The 8017-nt window shown below is 38.0% G+C and overlaps 1 pseudogene; it reads right to left on the bottom strand.

Annotated features, from left to right (window-relative positions):
• Window positions 1-222: 222 nt before the first annotated feature.
• Window positions 223-8017, bottom strand: part of LOC18053923 — a 9877-nt pseudogene continuing 2082 nt past the window's right edge.

Below are 8017 nucleotides of genomic sequence, written 5' to 3'. Positions count from 1 at the left end.
CTGACATGATATAGAACAATGAATGATTGTAAACTGTGCTGAAGACTAGACTATTGGGCGTCAAAAGCCTATGAAAGAATAGGGCAATTAGGCTTCAAAATTTATTAGATACTTCTGATATGATGTGCCATTGCCATTAACTAATGCGCCCAATTTAGAATCAACAATTCAGCTACAAACATTCAAAGTACATTGCATTATACAGCTCTAGAGCATTGATGTCTATCGAGAATTGATTAGTGAAACTGTTATATCATTCACCGAACAAAATTCAGATGTTCCACTGTTGGAATGAGATGAATTCTTCACATTTTTACTTCTCACAAAAGCAGGTTTCTTGAGATAACATAAATTAAGATGCTCATTGCTAATCATCGAGACAACATCTGACATAGTTGGTCTATCTGCTGCAGTCTCTTGAACACATAGAAGAGCAACCTTAACATATCTCATTAGCATTGATAATGATATTTCATCTTGCGTTATTACTGGATCGATAAGTTCATGAACTCTGTCATCTTTCCAAAGATCCCAAGCCTGTAAAGAAATGTTTTGGATCAATATTGAACACTCATATTTGTTTAATTGACAGACGTAATTCTTAACTTTTGTAATTCATTCATGGAAGATCATGCGAAACCGAAACAATTTATCATTTACATGACCAAGAAGGTTAAAAGAACCGGTATTGTAGACAGCCGTGCTCTTCTTGCCACTCAATATTTCCAACATCAATACTCCAAAGCTAAACACATCTGATTTGATAGAGAAGAAGCCTCTTAGAGCATACTCAGGTGGCATATAACCACTGAAATTCCATCATTTCAATAAATATTAAAGGAGTTCAAGAACTAGATAAGCAAGCAACAATTTTTAGGAATGGAAATTTACGTACTAAGTTCCAACTATCCGTTTAGTATTTCCCTGCAACTCATCACCACCCAACATTCTTGCAATGCCAAAGTCTTAGATTTTGGGATTCATGTACCTATCTAAGAGGATATTACTTGCCTTCAGATCTATGTGAATAATTCTTAATCTAGAATACTGATGAAGATATAATAGTCCTTGAGCTATTCCTTCGATGATTCTAGCACGTACTTGCCAATCTAACAGGCGCTTTTTGTCAATATTGGCTGCATCTAGAAGCTTTGAATAAACAAGTTTTTTGCACACGGCTTTGAAGATTGGTTTTGATGAACACGGTTTTGAAGAAGAATTTGATAAACACGGCTTTGACTTTCTTGGCCATCATTTTGCTATAAATACAAGTGCAAATGAAGAGCTTATTCATTCCATTTTTAGAGAGCAAGTTAGCAGTTGAGAGAGAGTTTAGAGAGCTTGCATTTATAAGCTCTTGTTACAGTGATTGAGAGAGTTTGGGTGTATTGGGGTTTTGGGAAATGAGCTAAAATACTACAATACTTGTAACTCTTTTTCACAAGTAAAATATTTCCTTCTGTCTTCGCTCGTGGATGTAGGCTAAAAGCCGAACCATGTAATTTCTGGTGTCCTCTATTGTGCTTGTTCTTTATTTTCTTACAATTTCAACTAGGGGTGTTCGCGGATCGGATTTTACGGATTGAACATCAATCCATATCCGATCCATGATTTTGCGGATTATAATTTTTCAATCCAATCCAATCCACGGATTGATAAAATTCAATCCAAATCCAATCCATGCATCTGCGGATCGGATACGGATTTGACTCAATCCATATCCAATCCATACGTCTGCGGATCGGATGCGGATTTGACTAAATCCATATCCAATCCACCATTTTACACATTTGTTTTCGAATTAAAAATTTTTAGTTCTCTCCAACTAATGAAATAAAAAAAATCTAATATAAAAATAATTTTGCTACCAATTAAATTTAAAATTAAATTTTAAATGAATTAATTATTTAAATAAAGTTAAAATAATACATTGAAAGTTTTAAAATATAACACATTGAGACTAATTATTCAAATAAAGCTACAATAATACGTTCAAAGTTTCAAAATATAACACGCCAAGGTTAATTGTTCGAATAAAGCCACAATTAATTGAAATGGCGAAGTTTCGGAAACCAAACACAGTCTGATCCTTCACCAAGGCTGTTGCGCCTGTCGAAAAGTAGTGATTATTGAGCCGTCCACGATGGAAACCAGGAGAAGCCGTACGGGTGGCGATCTTAAAGGTAGTGATAGTGAAATTGTTCAGCTGAAACCAGTGAATGTGAAGTGGCTCGATAGACTTGGGAAAGAAGATGACTTGCTCTTGCCGGGATCGCACGGCCGATGTCCTTCAAATCCGTGTTGAGAGTGTATCCAACCAGTATTGAGTGTTTCTAATATGTGTGACGGCGGGGAAGCTTAGGGTTTTTTGTTTGCAAAATGTTGGTGACTTGACGTCATGTTACTTTACTTTGGGGTGACTTTACAAATTGTTAGTGACTTGGCGTTATGTTACTTTACTTTTACTAGTGCGTGTGATTTTGCTTTTATTTTATTTTACAATTTTTACAAGTTATATTTGTATATTTGATTATTTAATTATTTTTCATTTTATATTATTATTGGGTAATGGCTAAGATATGTTATAGTACTTATGTAACAATGTAATGTCACATTTATAATTTTTTAATTAAATTTATAATAATTTTTTAATTATATATATATATATATTTTTTTTTTTTTTTTTTTTTTGCGGATTCACGGATTTCTGCGGATTTACAGAAGTAAATCCATATCCAATCCATCGATTGCGGATTTTTAAATTTTCAATCCATATCCAATCCACCAATCCACGGATCGGATTTAAACGGACCGGATTGAGCGGATTAGACGGATTAAGCGGATCAGATTGGATTCTGAACACCCCTAATTTCAACTTAGCTACGTGTCTGCTCTACCCATCAATTTCCTAACAGTGGTATCAGAGCAATTGATTGTATTTTTGGAGTCGGGTACTGTTCACGTAAGGGGTACTATTCACGTATACGGCATTGTTCACGTATATGATACTATTCACGTATACGGTACTGTTCACGTATACGGTACTATTCACGTGAAACGGTGGGAGCGATCCAAGAATCTTGCGGTGCAAAGCAGGGAATAGTGGTGTGAGTAAAGCAACTGTGTGGTTTTGTACATATCTAGGAAAGTTTTGTCACAAAGGCGATAAGAGCTTAAGGAGTCTGGGTTTTATGTGGGACCATTGTGACCCCTCCAGTCTTTCCTGGGAACTTTCCTGATGTGCATTCTCACACATACTCACAACTATTCAAGGTGGTACACTAACTTGTGTGCAGTATTTATCAACAAAATGGCGACAAAGTATGAAATTGAGAAGTTTAACGGAAATAATTTTTCGTTGTGGAAAATAAAGATGAAAGCTGTATTGAGGAAAAATAATTGTTTGACAGCAATTGGAGAAATGCCCATAGAGATAACTGATGACAAGTGGAACGAGGTAGACAGCAACGCCATTTCTTATCTACACTTGGCACTTGCAGACGGAGTATTATCCAGTGTGGCAGAGAAAAATACAGCGAAAGAAATTTGGGATACTCTTACAAAATTGTACGAGACCAAGTCACTACACAACAAAATCTTCTTGAAGAGAAAACTCTATACTCTTCGAATGGCAGAATCTACAATGGTGACCGACCACATCAACACCTTGAAGACTCTATTTTCACAACTCACAACGTTGGGTCATAATATAGAGGAAAATGAACGTGCAGAGCTTCTACTTCAAAGTCTACCAGATTCATATGATCAACTCATCATCAACCTGACGAACAACAATCCAGTGGAGAGTCTAGTTTTCGACGATGTTGCAGCCTCCGTATTAAATGAGGAGAGCAGGCGAAAAAATAAGGAAAACAGACAAGCAAGTTCGCAGCAAGCGGAGGCGCTATCAGTGACGAGAGGGAGATCAACGGAACGTGGCCCCAGTGGGAGTCAAAATCATGGTAGATCAAAATCCAGAAGTAAGAAGAATGTTAAATGCTACAACTGTGGCAAGAAAGGGCACGTTAAGAAAGAGTGTTGGAGTAACTAGAAGAGAAGAGAGGGTAAAGAACCTGAGTCATCAAATGCTCAGGGGTGTGTAGCAAGTACCTCGGATAATGGCGAAATTCTTTACAGTGAGGCAACAACTGTTTCAGAAGGCAGAAAATGACTTTCTGATATCTGGCTTATAGACTTATGAGCTACCTGGCACATGACCTCTAGGAGAGAATGGTTCCACACATATGAACCTATCTCAGGAGGATCTGTATATATGGGAGATGATCATGCCTTGGAGATTGCTAGTATTGGTACTATCAAAATAAAAATGTTTGATGGTACAATTCGCACAATTGGAGAGGTACGACATGTCAATGGCCTGAAGAAAAATCTATTGTCTTTGGGACATATGGATAATCATGGGTACAAAACTCATATGGAGAATGGAATTATGAAGATCGTTAAAGGTGCGCTTGTATTGATGAAGGTAGAAAAGATCAGTGCTAATTTATTCATGCTTAAAGGAGAAACACTACAGGAGGCTGATGCGCGTGTCGCGTCAAATGGAGAAGAATCAACGATGATGTGGCATCTCAAACTTGGCCACATGTCAGAACAAGGCTTGAAGATTCTCTCTGAGCGAAAATTACTTCCGGGGCTCAAATCGGTAAGTTTACCATTTTGCGAGCATTGTGTTACAAGTAAGCAGCATAGATTAAAATTCAGTAGATCTATTGCTAGAAGTAAATGCATTCTAGACTTGATTCATTCTGATGTTTGGGAATCACCGGATATATCCATGGGAGGTGCAAAGTACATGGTGACTTTCATTGATGATTATTCCAGAAGATGTTGGGTGTACCCAATTAAGAAAAAGTCAGATGTATTTCCTGTGTTTAAAGAATACAAAGCGCGGGTGGAACTTGAATCTGGTAAAAAGATCAAGTGCTTGAGGACGGATAATGGTGGAGAGTATACAGACGGTGAGTTTCTTATTTTCTGTAAGCAAGAAGATATTCAGAGGCAGTTCACGGTGGCATACACTCCTCAACAAAATAGAGTGGCAGAGCGGATGAATAGAACTCTTACAGAACGGATAAGAGCTATGTTGAGGACTGCTGGTCTACCCAATTCATTCTGGGCAGAAGCAGCCAAAACTGCCTATTATATAGTAAATCGATCACCATCTACAGCGATGGAGATGTGGATTGAAAAGCCAGCTGATTATTCCTACCTACATGTATTTAGATGTCTTGTGTACGTGATGTACAATGCCCAAGAAAGAACAAAGTTGGATGCAAAATCTAAAAAATGTATCTTCTTGGGATATGCTGATGGAGTAAAGGGGTATCGTCTGTGGGACCCTACTGCCCACAAGATCGTCATCAGCAGGGATGTTATTTTTGTAGAAGATCAACTACAAAGAAAAGATGAAGATGATGGCACTATAAAAGAAAAGTCAGAGACTGTGCCGGTATATGTCGAAAATAATCGAGAAAATTTAGATTCTTCTGAAGCAGCACCAGAGCACGAGGAACAAGAACCAGTAGAGTCTGAGGCTCCAGAAGTTCGTCGGTCAACTCGTGAGAGACGACCGCCAACGTGGCACTCGGAGTATGTCAGAGAGATCAATGTTGCATACTGTCTTCTAACAGAGGATGGGGAGCCTTCAACTTTCCATGAACCTTTAAACAGCTCATATGTTGCTTTGTGGATGACAGCAATGCAGGAAGAAATTAAAGCTCTACACAAGAACAAGACATGGGAACTTGTACCACTACCACGTGGAAAAAAAGCCATTGGAAACAAATTGGTCTACAAGATCAAACGTGATGGTAATGACCAAGTGGAGCAGTATCGTGCGAGATTGGTGGTGAAATGATATGCTCAGAAAGAAGGTATTGACTTCAACGAGATATTTTCTCCGGTGGTTCGACTCACAACAGTCAGAATAGTCTTGGCGATGTGTGCTACATTTGACTTACATCTAGAGCAGTTAGATGTGAAAACTGCATTTCTTCATGGAGAACTTGAAGAAGAAATATATATGCTCCAACTAGAAGGTTTTGCAGAAACAGGAAAGGAGAACTTGGTTTGCATGTTGAACAAATCTCTATACGGTCTCAAACAGGCGCCGAGGTGTTGGTATAAGAGATTTGATTCCTTCATTATGAGCCTTGGATACAACAGACTCAGTTCAGACCATTGTACATATTACAAGAGGTTTGAAGATAATGATTTCATTATTTTGCTGTTGTATGTGGATGACATGTTGGTAGCAGGTCCCAACAAAGATCGAATCCAAGAATTGAAGGCACAGTTGGCTAGAGAGTTTGAAATGAAGGACTTGGGACCAGCAAACAAGATTCTAGGGATGCAAATTCACCGAGACAGAAATAACAAGAAGATTTGGCTTTCACAGAAGAATTAATTGAAGAAAATCTTGCGACGCTTCAACATGCAAGATTGTAAGTCAATTTCTACCCCACTTCTTGTTAATTTCAAATTATCCTCAAGTATGTGTCCTAGTAATGAAGCAGAGAGGAAGGAGATGTCTCGAGTACCGTATGCATTAGCAGTGGGAAGTTTGATGTTCGCTAAGATATGTACTAGACCAGACATTGTACAAGCAGTGGGAGCGGTCAGTCGATACATGGCAAATCCTGGTGGAGAGCATTGGATAGCTGTGAAGAGAATTCTGAGATACATCAGAGGAACCTCAGATGTTGCATTATGTTATGGAGGATTAGAGTTTACTGTCAGGGGCTATGTGGATTCAGATTTTGCAGGAGACCTTGATAAAAGAAAATCCACTACTAGTTATGTGTTTGCACTTGCAGGAGCAGCTGTAAGCTGGGTTTCAAAACTGCAGACCGTTGTGGCTTTATCTACAACAGAAGCAGAGTACATGGCAGCTACACAAGCTTGCAAGGAAGCTATTTGGATACAAATGTTATTGAAGGAGCTCGGGCACAAACAAGAGAAAATTTCTGTGTTTTGTGACAGTCAAAGTGCTTTGCACATTGCAAGGAATCCATCATTTCATTCCAGGACAAAGCACATAGGGGTTCAGTATCACTTCGTTCGAGAAGTAGTGGAAGACGGAAATGTGGATTTACAGAAAATTCATACTAAGGAGAACCTAGCAGATGTTTTGACCAAGCCGATAAATACTGATAAATTTGTCTGGAGTAGATCCTCTTGTGGCTTAGCAGAAACGTAGGCAATATGATTATGGCGAAGCAGAAAGGATGGTGTGGAGATTGATTGATTTTCAATTTAATCTCCAAGTGGGAGAATGTCAATATTGGCTGCATCTAGAAGCTTTGAATAAACAAGCTTTTTGCACACGGCTTTGAAGATTGGTTTTGATGAACACGGTTTTGAAGAAGAATTTGATAAACACGGCTTTGACTTTCTTGGCCATCATTTTGCTATAAATACAAGTGCAAATGAAAAGCTTATTCATTCCATTTTTAGAGAGCAAGTTAGCAGTTGAGAGAGAGTTTAGAGAGCTTGCATTTATAAGCTCTTGTTACAGTGATTGAAAGAGTTTGGGTGTATTGGGGTTTTGGGAAGTGAGCTAAAATACTACAATACTTGTAACTCTTTTTCACTAGTAATATATTTCATTCTGTCTTCGCTCATGGATGTAGGCTAAAAGCCGAACCACGTAATTCCTGGTGTCCTCTATTGTGCTTGTTCTTTATTTTCTTACAATTTCAACTTAGCTGCGTGTCTGCTCCACCCACCAATTTCCTAACACTTTTTGGTTGGATCTGTTGCAATACCAAAATGAATACTGATCAACATAAACGATAAAGTTAAAAAGAATGCTGATGATAAATTGAACATAGCATTGCAAAGTAGTGAAAATATTTAATCTTGTGAATGATAAATCACATACTAAAAAGGAAAATATCCAAGCTTTTGTTAGGCATGTACTCAAGGATTACAATCTTTTCGCCTTGTTCTATACAGCAACCGAAGATTCTTTTAAGTTTTATAAGAAAAAAAA

The sequence above is a fragment of the Citrus clementina genome, unplaced genomic scaffold (assembly GCF_000493195.1).
Source record: "Citrus clementina cultivar Clemenules unplaced genomic scaffold, Citrus_clementina_v1.0 scaffold_1, whole genome shotgun sequence".
NCBI lineage: Eukaryota > Viridiplantae > Streptophyta > Magnoliopsida > Sapindales > Rutaceae > Citrus > Citrus x clementina.
The sequence above is the reverse complement of the archived record's forward strand: the minus strand, read 5'-3'. Positions and strand labels throughout refer to the sequence as shown.